Here is a 13,939-nt window from a genome sequence, read left to right as displayed (position 1 = left end):
TTCAGGCCCATTGCAGTTTAGTCTAATCTTATGAAATTAAAATATCACCCATTACAATTTAGTCTACTTTTATAAAAAACTTAGGACCCAACTAAATGATGCTTACGTTTACTCTTAAAGCATCACCCATTACGTTTGTTCATCTATGCTCAATTTTGTTTGTTCATTCACGTTCGTCAACCGTACGCTTATATTATTAATGAACGAACATAAACAAACACGAAAACATTCGCATTTTTTACAAACGGAAAGTCGGAGACGAAAAAGAAAACCCTGTATGTTTAACCGTTCGTGTTTGATTGTTTGCTCAGTTAAAATTTTAAACGAGCTAAGACAAAAATTCCACGTACTTGTTTGTTCGGTTTGTTTGCAAGCCTAGCTATTTATAGAAAAAATAAAATATGCACAAAAGGTGTTTTGGGCCATTCTAACCCGGCCTGATTTCAACCAGTACTAAAGAGACCAAAACCCATTTGTCCTGTTACCCAACCCACCCAAATTGCCCATCTTGCCACCACTACAAGACTAGAAGATAGAATGAGTTTTCACATTCAAAATTTCTAAGTGCAAGTCTCAACTACCTGCATCTTTGACACCATAGGTGACTTGATCGAAGTATCATCCAGTTTATACTGTAACCGTGTTTGAAAATCCGGGTAGCTGATTATGGCAGACGGGATGTCAAACCCTTGGTTAGCATCTGGAGGATATTCATCTATGTGCAAGAAACCCTGCAACAGCAATAATACATCAGTACAGTAAGTAGTCAAATATGTATTTATCTTATAAGAAGAAATATGTGTACCTTATCAAATTCTAAAGTTAATGAAGCTGATTTCATGCCACAAGGTAATCTTAAGATCATTTCCATTACTCCAGGGGACACCTTATCTTCAGAGGGCGAGACACTCATCTTTTCAATAATATCTTCAAGAGATTGTGATATCCCATCAACATATATCTTTATTGTATGATAATACACTTTTATATACCAAGGCACAAGTTGAAAAACATCTACACGCAAATAACACCTTTCTTCATTATTATTGCCCTTTAAGAGACTTTGACTCCATTCTGTTGACTGCAAAGAGAGAGCAATAGCACCCTTCTCGTTCCCACTACCCATTAAGAATCGACTTACACGTAACGGCGCTTTCAACACATGACCAAGTTACAGGAAGCTTCCACCAGAATCCCAAATCAAATGGTTTAGAACTATGATAGTTATTAATTGAGAAACCGTATAAGATAGAGTAGCCTTCTTTATGAAAACTGTTGACTTCATTCATCATTCTGTCAGGTGGAACTGAAAATCCAAAGTTTGAATTACTTCCAAAATCTTCAATATTGTTCCATGTATCTTTCATGTTATAAACTAAGCTCCCTTCAAGTTGAACATAAACATTACTAGACTTAGCAACAGCACATTTCCCATCAACCGTTTTTCCAAATAACGAACTCATACTCCATCTCGGTTGCAGCTTTCTGCTACTAGAGAATGAAGAGTGTTTTTCCAAAGAATCTGGTTGAACAACAACTGTAAGGGTTTGTTCAAGCACAATTCCATGTGAAGCCACCGGATCAAACTCATCTGAAGTTAAATGCAACCGTTGAGAATGATAAAAGCCACTGTAAATCGATGGTCTGTTCATTAATGAAGAAAGCCCGGATTTGTCTCGACATGGAAGTAATTTCAACCATGGAGTCAGATTCTCGGTACAAACAGCCTCTCGAGGTAATAAACCGTATCTTAAATTGCCTGAAAGTGATCGAAAGCTCCAATCAGGAGCAGTATAGGTGGTAGAAGATTCTAGAAAGTTGATTGAAGCACAAAAGAGGCCTGAAAGTGTGTGTGTTAGGTTTTTCCATGAAGCATCAACCTGATCTGAAGGAACATCAAAAACAGCCCATAGTTCAACTCCAGGAGGTTTTGCATTGCTGCTTGCAATAGGGTCAAAACCACCCCAACTGTCATAGTTCCAACGACCTTGAGTGAAAGACAATTCCATTTCTTTAATTCTATATTTGTGAACCTGAGTAAGCAGCATTACATTAGGTTATTCTTTATACTGATAAACATCAAGACAAAATTCCAAGATTGGTTTCCAACTTTATGAATTTAGCAAGTTAGCAGGGCTATTAAATAGATACAAACAATGTAAATAAATGGAACAAATCTGATCTCATCCAAATTGCACGTTATCCATATCTAGAATGCTACAAATCTTCCTGATCAACTATTTCTTCACAAAAAGAAGCTACAGCTATTTGCTCTCGCATACAACTCCAGTAAATGAACGGATGAATAAAATCGCATCCACCATTATGGTAACAGTAGATTAAAACGAAGCAAACGTAAATGAACCACATAAACACTGGACCTAATACTTCATCCTATATAAATAGCACAGAGACTGAAATGAAGTAATTGTAGATCAACTCAAATGATACTTCATTTCTGAGAAAACAAAACAAGCATAACTCTAAACAACTGCAGAGTAACTCCTTACAAAGCAGCTGTGCAACCATAATCCTTTAACCTAATATCCCAAACATTCTGATTTCATAACCCTAAGTTAGACAAGAGTTAAAACCCTAACTAATTCACCTACTGATTCATGTATTCAATAAAATACTAACAAACAAGTGATTATACTAGTGTAATTAATCATACCAGCTGATATATAGCTTTCGGAAACAGCCGGTGGTGACGGCCATAAGAGCTCGTCGGCGGGACTTTACTTTGGAAGTGAAAATGAGTTAGCACTTTGCGATCGGGAAGTGGCCGGAACAACAACTCCTCCGTGAACTCTTCTCCGTCGGCGGATTCAGAGAGTACGAACAATAATAATATGATAAAGATGGAGAGCAAACGAGCCATGGAGATATGAGTGTTTGCGAGCGTGAGCTATGGTGATGAAGATTTGGCCATTGAAGCTGTTGCAGGAAGTTCAGGTGTATTCAGTGACGATCCAAATCGGAGATGCCTCAATATTCGCCGGGTCGGTCAATGGAACGGGTTATGCCGGCTTCCTAATTTTCTTTTTATTTTTACTACTTTCTTTTTTGCATTGGAAAATTAGATTTTAATAATAATTTTGACTTACGATAATCGTAACTTTTATTTTTATTGTCAAGAACGATCCCGACAACGCTGATTATGAATGAAATGAAGAAGCGTATATGTTGAATCTCTAGTACTTAGTTAATTAAGCATTTCAACCTAACGCTAGTCGCTAGCATAAACATTATGAGCACGAACATACTTTGTAGTAACATTAGAGAACTATATTAACTAAAAATAACCAAAGTTCTTATAATAACAAAAGTATTCATAAGACAACTTTACATACAAAAAATAGCCATCATCTCATTTCTAAACAGGCTCAAACCATAACACAATTGACATTGGTGATTCGAGCTAATCATGGTAACTCTGAGCATGAGTGACAAGAACGTCATATCATTCATGATAAGTCGATTGTAACTTTAAAAGATTGTTATTACGTTTGGTTTAGTATTCATATAATTATATAATTATATTGAAGAAACGTGGATCGGCTCACTGGTAGACGATCAACTTTTCTCGGGTATGAGTGTGCTATATCACCGATGGTTCTCCGGAGTATGAATTCTTCCACCTACAAAATGAGCAGCACTGTGAACTTACCCCTCAGAAAGGGACAGAGGGGTCCTCTTTGGGGTAACCCTCCGGTGTGAGAATAAGAGATTGTAGGAGAATAATAATAAACTGAGAGTGAGTAAAGATTTAGAGTGTATTTTCTTGCTTACCACCCCTTGTAGAGGTGGTGTCGTATTTATAGTGTTAGGGTTTCCAATGATTGGGCTCAGGTCCCATTAGGGCCTTTTTGGCCTCTTCCTATTGCTTCGTGCCACGTGTCCTTAGGACACCTGGTGCTTTTTCATTGATTATTCTCTGACCAAGGTATTTCACCTGACCCATGTGCAATCACGTGGTAGCACATGGGTTTTGCTGAGTTGTCCACCTTTCATTGGCAGCTGTCAACATCAGCATATTCTTTATTCCTTAAATGATACCTTCTGGAAGGTTGTCTGATGAGCACAATCAGGGTTGTCCTTATCCTGATTTGGATAAGGAAGAGGTTGATTATGTGCATGTGTGATATGCGCCTATCCTGAGGATGCGCGAGGTCTTCTCTTTATTCTCACGCGCAGATGTTTCATGCGCAGATGTTTGATGCGTGAGCATATGTGATACGCGCCACGCGCGGATGCGCCACGCGCAGATGTGATATGCGTGAGCATATATGACGCGTGAGCATACGCGCAGATGCGCCACGCGCAGATGTGATATGCGTGAGCATATATGGTGCGTGAGCATATGTGATGCGTGAGCATATGTGATATGCGTGAGCATATGTGATGCGTGAGCATATGTGATATGCGTGAGCATATGTGATATGCGCCATGCGCATAGGTTTTGGCTTTGTGCCTTCATGACATCTTGATTTCAAGCCTCTTGTCTATATCTTGTGGGTTGACCCGCCCCGCTCGATGTTAAGGCGGGTGCATACCTCTTCAAGCCCCCCCAGTCTAATGTGTGTCTTGTCTCGCGCGAGAGAGGTAAGATAGATATTAGACTTAATAGTTTGCTCTTTTAATAGGGTTTGTCTTTTCTTTTTTATTTCTCATCGTTGCGCGAAATTCTATCCTTTTGGTTGAAATGAATCGTCCATGTACGTGGTTGGTTGGTGCTGACACGCGTCAGAGATGGAGACATGTGTCAGACTTTTCGTGTGCTCGAGGTGCTACAGTTGCCTTTCATGTCCCCTCACACAGTGTCAGGAACACGTGTCGCGCTCGTGTTGGCCTGCACCTGCGAGTGGGGGCGCGTGAACTCTGATCAGTACCTGTTTCGTTCCCTTTCATGTCCCCTCATACAGTGTCAGGAACACGTGTCGCGCTCGTGTTGGCCTGCACCTGCGAGTGGGGGCGTGTGAACTCTGATCAGTACCTGTTTCTTTCTTTCTCTTGGGCCTATAAAAGCAAGCCTTTTGAGTTGTTATTCTTCATCTTCATTGTTATTTCAGAGCTTTTTCTTTCCTTCCATTTTCATTCCGATTAAGAGCCTGTCTTTTGCTTCCAGATTTTCGTTCTTGAAGTAACCGCTGTTTGATTCACAGTTGTATGTCTGATAACCCAGACACCACAATTTCCCCCAGCAAACGCCGTGTAAAATCATTAGTCATGTCCACTTTGAAGAAGACCGGCAAGGGAAAACGGGCTGCCGAGGCCTCGTCGGAGGAGGTGGGGACGGGCAAAACAGTGAAAAGATGGAATGAGATTCCCTGCAAACTGAAACAGTCTGACTTTGACAGTCTCATCGCCTCTCAGGGTTTTCTCCCTAAGTACGGCTGTATGCTCCCGGCGGCCGGGCAAACGGCGGCAAATCCGCCCACCGGCTATATCTCCTTATACTGCCATTTTTTCACTCACTGTAACCTTCGTCTCCCGATGACAAGGTTTATGGGTGCGCTGCTTCAATTTCATGGGATTCACATATCCCAAGTCCATCCTTTTGGACTTGTGCGCATGACTCATTTTGAGTTCATGTGCAAAGCTCAGCGCGAGAAGCCCACCCCTCGGCGCTTTCAATATTTTTACAAGCCAAAAATCCAAGATTCTTGGTTCTCATTCATTCCTCGCAGTCAGAAGGTTAAGTGCTGCACTGTTTCTTTTAAAAGCCTTCATGACTGGTCTGAGAAATTTTTTAATATTAAGGCTGGTGTGATTCCCATCCGCATGACCATGCGCGCGATCACTTCTGCGCCCGCGGATGAAAATGTTCTTAAAAACCCAACTGGCGCATGGGTTAATAAGTTGACTGCTGAACCATCCCCCGCCAAGAATATTTGCGAGGAGGCGCTGGTGGGGGTTGGTATGAGCAAGAGGTGGACCGACAGCGCGACTGAGCCTGTCATTCAAGTTGATGGCTTATGTGAGTTATTAGCTCATTGCATTATTTCTGCGCGAATATAATTCGTTTTGCTGATATCATTTGCCTTGTTTTATGCAGTAAGCAAGGAATACGTCCACGCCGCCTATGATGAGCATATGGAGGGTGGCTCTGTCGCGCTGGGCGCTGGGGAAGTTGCTTTCCCCGATCGCTTTGACGATATGTTCATCCCTGTTGATTTGGGATTTTGCTTTGACAGCGACGCGCCTGGTAAGCCTTTGTACTTATGCTTATGCCTTTATAATACCAAATTTGGTTAACATTTCTGTTGCACGTTTTGTAGATGCGCTCGAGAACTATGAGCTGGAGCTCGCAGAAGAGGAGGTGGAGGAAGAAGCTGAGGCGCCACAACTCAAGCGCAAAGCTAAAGGCAAAACTGGCGCAGGGGCCAGTAAAAAACAGAAGAAAAATGATGCCCCTGTTGCTCAGGATCCTCCTACTCAAGCGAAGGGACTTGAGAAAACCAAGGGGTTTACCTCCAAGTTTTCCTTGTCTTCTTTGCCTCGAGGTGTGGGCAGTCCTCCTGTCCACATGAGGTATGGTGCCGCCACCTCATCTCTTCGCGCAGCGGACAAGGGAAGCGGCGCTGCGCCTGCTGTTTCCTCTTCTCCAGCAGGTATACTTTGTTTATATTTTGTGGTTTTATGAGCATGATTCCGAGAGTTATTAGTGAATCTTTGCTCACTCAAATGTTTGTAGAGCCGGCGACCTTGGCGGATCAACCTCAGGCGCAGCAAGGTACCGAGGCTGCGCCAAAGGTTGCTTTGAAGTCCCCTGTTTTACTCTCGAAAATGGGGAAAATGGACTTCATGGCGATGTTCGACTCGCGGACGGCGGTGCGCCAAGGTATATATTGCGCTTTGATTTTCTGACTTTTTTCTTTTAGATCAAGTCATGAATCATTTCTCTTTGGTTTTTTCATAGGAATTATAGCTGGCACACAAGCTGCTGGCGGCACTGCTGGCGCCGGCGCCGGCGCCGTTAGCTCTGCTCCTGCTCCGACAAGCACTGAATCTCCTCTTATTGGGATTACTAAGGAGCAGGAGACTATTTTACGCGCTGATCTAGCGGCGTCGAGACCTCCCTCACCTCCTCCTGCGCGCAGCCCTCCTCGCGAGACTGTTTTTGATTTTTCCAAGTCGAAGGAGAAAAGACCTGTTACAGAGGATGATGAGGAGGTCAACTTTGAAGACTCCGATGGCGGCCGCGCAAGCCCTGTAGCGCCACGAGATTTCGTGGCGCAGCCTTCTCGTGGGGCTGGCGCTGACTTTTCTGCTTGCTCCCCGCAGGTATGAGTTCGTTTTGCTCCGCTGTGCGGACTTCCATATTAGTGTTTAGATGACTAGAACGTTGCTTTGTGTTTGCAGGAAGCTGATCACATATACCGCCCGAGATGGAATATTACTGAGGATAGCTCATTTCAGTCCATGGGTGTGTGTGAGGACTTCTGGGCTCACTCTGTGCCTCCAGCTGAAAGGAGGTTTCAGGAGGAACGCGCCCGTGTGGACTTGCTCAACGACCATCTTTTTGCTGGGTCTGCGTTCTTTGCTGCCTCCCAAGAGCTTCGCTATGATTATGTAAAGGTGCGTGATGCTCTTGCGGAGGCCAAACAAGAGGCTAAGGTTTCTGCTTGGAATTTTTCTGACGCTCGAGAGAGAGCTGAGAAACTCCAAGCAAAACTCAGCGAGAACCGAGCAAGTGCCAACGCTGCCTTTGTGAAGCGCGGGCATGAGCTGCAGGCTGCGCGGGAGAAGCTGCAGGCGGCAGAGGCGGATGCAGCCAAGTACGCGCGGCGAGCGCGCGATTTGGAGTTAGAGGCAGAGGCGCGTGATCAAACTCTTGTGCAGGCTATCACTGACAAATCTTTATTAGAGAGTGAGGTTGCGCGCCTGAAGAAAGAGCTCGAAGCGGCGCGGGCAGAAAAGGATGAAGCCCTGGCGATAGCAGCGTCTAACAGTGAAGAGCTCGATGCTGCGCGAGCGGAAAGGAATGAGGCCTTGGCGGCAGCAGCGTCCGACAGAGAAGAGCTAAAACAGACCAAGGAAACTGTTGAGTTGTTAAACTCTCAGATTCCTGCTCTTGAGACGTCTGTTTCGTCCCTCGCGCAGGATCGCCAATGGTTAGTCTCACAGGGTATGACTCGTTGCGCTTATGCGATGAAATACTCAGACGAGTTTCAGACCCTTGTGATGGATTGCAACGCTGCCTCGCGCTTGGTGGGTCGAGCTGAAGGGTTTAAGGATGGCTGTGAATATAGCATGCTGAAGAAGAACCCATCCGACTACCCTTATCAGCTCGACGTTGTTTGCGCTGACATGGCCGAGGAGGGGGAGAAGTATTTGAATACTCCCATTCCCATCCTTGAGCAGGTATTTTATTCTTACTGAGTTTACCTTGACTTATTTTCCTAGTCTTTTGTACTCAATACTTTTCCTTGTGACTTGCAGATAGTCGCGCTTGCTGACCAGCCCGATCTCGGCGCGCTAAAGAAATTACTTGACGAGTGTGAAGGGGCTGGTGGCAGCGATGATGGCGCGGGCAATGCTGCCTCTGCTAGCGGCTCTGGCGTGGCCAAAGGACCCGCTCCTGACACTATCGTGATAGAAGACGACTCCATTCGAGACGAACAGCTTGACTATGGTCAGTTTGGAGATGACGAGGAGCGGGCTGCGCCAGATGCTGAGGGAGGTAATGATGAGGGCGATGAAGAGGCTGATGTTGATATAGAGACCTGAGAAGCCCTTCATGTTTTTTTTTTTGTTTGTAGTTTTTATCTCATCATTTTGTAAATTTGTAAACTTCTATGTTTTGGAATGAAATTTTGTTTTCCCCTTATTCGCATCTTGCGCATTCCCAATTCATCTCTTTATATTGCATGTGTTTGCTTGTTAAATATAAGATATGCTTGTACATTAAAATTTGAACAAGGTTGTAAGGAAATTATTTTGCTTAATCCTTGTCATATTTCAAGTTATTTTGCAATATTCTGAATATGTTGACACGTGCTTTGGCATTTCATTATTCCTCTTTTGCGCGACGTTATCGCGCATTTATTATAGGGAATTATGAGTTTTTTAGCCTTTACGTGTCAGTATGTGTTACTCTGATATCCATTACAATTCCATGCGCGACCTCGACCTGAGACCTTAACAACTATGTTTTGGCATGTGCTTTGCCTTAGTTGTGCTTAGGTATTTTTATGGTCTGGCTGCGCAGCATGTAGGATGGATGTTGTGAGTGATTTGAGCTAAGGCTCATATTATTGGGCTAAGGCCCTGAGCTAAGGCTCATATTATTGGGCTAAGGCCCTGACGTTTTAGAGTTAAAACTCGTTAACGCGTTTGAGCTTGAAGCTCGCGCATGTATGTTTTACTTCGTTTTATTTTTAGTTTTGATGTCAATACAATGTTGTCATATTGCTCAAAATTAATAAAGGAAAGTGTGAAACATGTATGCAAAAGGTAATAGAACACACATTAAGAGAAAATAGCGCTCATCATTATTCATAATGGCTTAAAAAGCCTTGATTACAAACTTAACAATTTTTACATGAAACATTTTCTAAGCTGTGCTGCGTTCCATGCGCGCGGGATCTTCTTTCCATTCAAATCTTTTACAGCGTATGCGCCTTTTCCCAATTCTTCCGAGACTTGATAAGGTCCCTCCCAATTGGGGGACATCTTTCCCGGGGGTATCGCACGGCTAGCTTCATTGTTTCGAAGGACAAAATCATTCTTCTTGAAGTGGCATTCTTTCACGCGCTGATTATAATACTTTTCTAGTTTTTTCTTGTATTTGGCTTCACTGATGATAGCCGCCTCTCTGCGCCCTTCAAGTAAGTTGAGATCCAACCTCCTTTCGCGCTCGTTATCCATCTTATTCATCATGAGCACTCTATGGGATGGACATCCAATCTCTGCTGGAATCATAGCCTCCGTTCCATAGGTTAGACTGAACGGGGATTCGCCATTGCTGGTTTTGCTTAATGTCCTGTGCGCCCACAGGACATTAGGTAGCTCCTCGACCCATGAATGGGATTCTCCCTCCAACCTTTTCTTCAGCCCATTCAGCAAGCTTTGGTTCGCGCGCTCCACTTGGCCATTCCCTTGAGGGTGGTATACTGAAGTGAAGACTTGGTTGATGCGCAATTCTTTGAGCCAACTGGATATCTTCCTGTCAGTGAATTGTTTGCCATTGTCGCTCACAATTTCCATTGGCAGGCCAAAACGGCATATGATGTGGCTCCAAATAAATTGCTTCATCGCCTCGGCTGTGATTTTTGCTAGTGGCTTGGCTTCAACCCATTTTGTGAAATAGTCTACTGCCACTACCAAAAATTTTACTCGCCCTTGCGCTTGCGGTAAGGGACCCACAATATCGATTGCCCATTTGTGGAAAGGCCATGCGGAGGTCACCGGAATCAAGTTGTTCTTTGGCCGCATGGTGTTTAGCGCATAGCTCTGACACGCTTTGCATTTTTGGATCTCTTTTAACGCGTCCAAGTACATGCCTGGCCAATAGTAACCTGCGTTCATTGCCTTGGCAACCACCATGCGCGGGCCAGCATGTATTCCACAGATTCCTTCGTGTATCTCTCTGATCACATAGCTTGCTTCCTCAGCATCTAGGCATTTCATGAGCGGTCCAAGATAAGAGCGTCGATATAACGTACCATCAAGCAGTTCATAGTTATGCGACTTGTGTCTTATCTTCCTCGCCTGTGCGCGATCGTCCGGTACCTTTCCCTCCTTCAAGAATTCCATTATTGGAGTTATCCATGATGAAGGTGTTGTATGAATTACAAGGACAGACTTCGCTCCCACCGACGGGTTGCTCATTACTTCTACCCTGACATCTTTGCCAAAGTGATCGAAGCTGGTTGATGCCATCTTGCTCAGCGCGTCGGCATATTTGTTTTCACTGCGCGGAATATGTATGATTCTGAAGAAGTCAAATTGCTCGATGAGCTTTTTCGCCTGCTCTAGATACAAAGGCATGGTGTTCTCCTTGGCATCATAAAGGCCATTGACCTGTGCTGCTACCAAGTATGAATCAACATGGGCCTCTAGCTTTTTAACTCCGAACTTGTGCGCGATGCGCAGGCCAGCCAGCAGGGCTTCATACTCAGCTTCATTGTTGGTGCTCTTGAAATCCAACCTGATTGCATAAGTATACTCATGATTTTCTGGATCCACCAGTTTGAGGCCTGCGCCGGACCCTTCGTTGTTTGAAGCTCCATCAGTGAATAATCTCCAAACATTTTCTTCATTATTGGCTCGCGGAGGGTCTACCTCGCGCTGAGCCTCTTCAATTTTTCCTTCAGAGATTTCTGCGATGAAATCAGCTAAGACTTGTCCCTTGATTGCTGGACAAGGCTTATAGGCGATCGTGTGCTCTCCTAATTCCAGCGCCCATTTTGTCAGCCTTCCTGAGAGCGCGGGACGTCGCAAGACTTGCTGGATGTTGTAATCAGTCAGGACTTCAATAGGATGACCATTGAAATATCTGTGAAGCTTGCGCGACGCATGCGTTAGTGATAAAACTAACTTTTCCATGATGCAGTAGCGCGTCTCAGGATCTGTCAGCACCCGACTTACATAATAGATTGGTGTTTGGATTCCCTTGCGATCCACCAACAACACTGCGCCAATGGCGCGCTCTCCTGCTGACAGGTACAACGTTAGAGTTTCGCCAGGTAGTGGAGCTGTGAGCGCAGGCAGATTTATCAGACATTCTTTTATCTCATTAAAAGCTTGCTCGGCCTCAGGCGTCCACTTGAATTGGCTTTTCTTTAGGCAATTTCTCAATGTGTTAACGAATGGGGTAGATTTGATTGCATGGTTCGCTAGGAACCTGTTGATTGATACCAATCTACCATTCAACTTTTGAACTTCTTTCATGGTGGATGGTGAGGGCATGTCAAGGATAGCCTCCACCTTCTCTGGGTTCACCTTGAAACCATCCTTGGTGACCATTACACCGAGAAATTTCCCTTCTTCTACGCCAAATGTGCATTTGCTCGGGTTGAGCTTCATGTTGACTTCCTTTAGGCGCCAAAGGGTTTCTTCGATGTATTTGAGCATTTGTTTTTCCTCCCTGCTTTTAATCACCAAATCATCCACGTAGACTTCTAGGTTTCTTCCAATTTGCTCGTTGAAAACCGCATCCATGAGTCTTTGGTAAGTGGCTCCTGCATTCTTCAAACCAAAGGGCATTTTTGTGTAACAGAAAACACCCTTGTCAGTTCTGAAGGCAGTCTTGTCCTCATCTTGTGGTGCCATTTGAATTTGGTGATAGCCCTTATAGGCATCCAGGAAACATTTGAGCTTAAATGGCGCCACAGAGTCCACCTTCGCGTCAATGTTTGGGAGGGGGGTAACAATCTTTTGGACACGCTTTGTTGAGGTCCTTGAAGTCAATGCACATCCTCCATGACCCGTTGCTCTTTTTTACCATCACAGGATTGGCTACCCATGTCTGGTATCGTATTGGGCGGATGATGTTTGCGCGTAGTAGATCCTCTACTTGCTCATTCATGGCCTTTGCCTTCTCATCCCCCATGACTCTCTTCTTTTGAGCAATTGGCTCTACAGACTTGAACGTGTTGAGAGAATGTTGCGCCAGGTCTCGCGGAACCCCAGTCATATCAGAATGTTGCCACGCGAAGACCGACATATACGTTGTGAGCAATCTTTTCATTCTCAACCTTGTGTCGTCTGATATCGTAGCTCCAATTGTGATTGTTTGCTCTGGGAATTTTGGGTTGAGAATCCATTCCTCTGGCGCGTTGTTTGCCATTGGAAGTTTCATTCTCCCTTCCCGCGGTATACTTGTCACTGCGCACAAATGATCTCGGTATACAAATGTTACACCTGTTGGTGTTGGGAACCCCAACGCGCCGTGCGCTGGCGACGGTATGGCGTTGAATTGGGCAATCGTTCCTCTACCCAAGATCATATTGTGGCATGAAGTGGTGGGCAAGACCAAGAAGTTGACAATTTCAGCTCGCTTGTGTTTCTCGTCCCCCATAGTTAGTTCAAATTGTATCTGACCTAGGGGGTGAATAATTTCATTTGAAACACCCGAGATTGGTGCATTCACAATTTCGAGCCTTGCTTGATCTGCTGGATCCAACTTCCTGAAACATTGCTCATACATGATGTCTGATTCACTGCCGGTGTCCACCAGGACTTTTGACACCTCATAATGAGCAATGTGTGTAGTGATGACTAGAGGACTGCTGATAGACGGGCCTCCTCTGATTCTTGGGAAGATTACTTGTTGCTCGCGCCAATCTCCTTGGACTTGCGCGCTTCTCTTTCTCGATCTTTGCCCCAGCCTTCCTCCCTCGGCTACACAGATTCTTTTGAACTTTTTACTGGCTGAGGCTCCATCTGGTTGTTCATTCTCTGGTCTTGGGTTTTTCACCAGGTGAGCCAACTTGCCTGATTTCACATCTCTTTCAATCGCATCCTTCAAATGGTGGCATGCATCGGTGTTGTGCCCTGTGGACTTGTGAAACTCACAATACTTGCCACTGTTTGGTGGTCCCTTATAGTGTAGTTGCTTGGGGCTTTTAAACTGGACATTCTCTGTGCTTAAAACTTGTGAAGGCGTTTTAGTGAGGGGAGTCCATATTCTTGGTAGAGGTCTGTTAGGCTCTCTGCCGCCTTCCCTCTTGTCACCCTCTCCGCGATTACGAATGTCTTTTTGGGGCTGGGGTGAACTTGGTTGCGCCTGCTTTTCTGCGAGAGAAAAACTGGTTTGTTGCAACCTGGACCATACAGAGTTTTGTTTGCCCCTCCTTTCGTTGTTGCGCGGTGCTTCTGCTTGATGCCCTCTTTCTCTTCCTCTATCTTGGGCAATTTGTTTTTCATTTCGCGCGAAGACTCGCGATGCTTCCATTAGCTTAGCCCAAGTGGTTGGCATGCCATCTCTGCT

General features: G+C 44.6%; 1 pseudogene across 1 annotated transcript; it reads right to left on the bottom strand.

Annotated features, from left to right (window-relative positions):
• Positions 1–560: 560 nt before the first annotated feature.
• On the bottom strand, positions 561–2,881 carry LOC143576089 (uncharacterized; annotated as a pseudogene). Its single transcript, XR_013142887.1, has 3 exons — positions 2,675–2,881; positions 806–2,033; positions 561–731 (listed from the first exon to the last, which is right to left on the bottom strand). The product of XR_013142887.1 is annotated as an uncharacterized LOC143576089 (transcript).
• Between the last annotated feature and the right edge of the window lie 11,058 nt (positions 2,882–13,939).

The sequence above is a fragment of the Bidens hawaiensis genome, unplaced genomic scaffold, assembly GCF_021521415.1.
Source record: "Bidens hawaiensis isolate Kalapana, Puna unplaced genomic scaffold, B.hawaiensis_p1.1 tig00027969_1, whole genome shotgun sequence".
Taxonomy (NCBI): domain Eukaryota; kingdom Viridiplantae; phylum Streptophyta; class Magnoliopsida; order Asterales; family Asteraceae; genus Bidens; species Bidens hawaiensis.
Note: the sequence above shows the minus strand (reverse complement) of the source record. Positions and strands in the feature narration are given on the sequence as shown.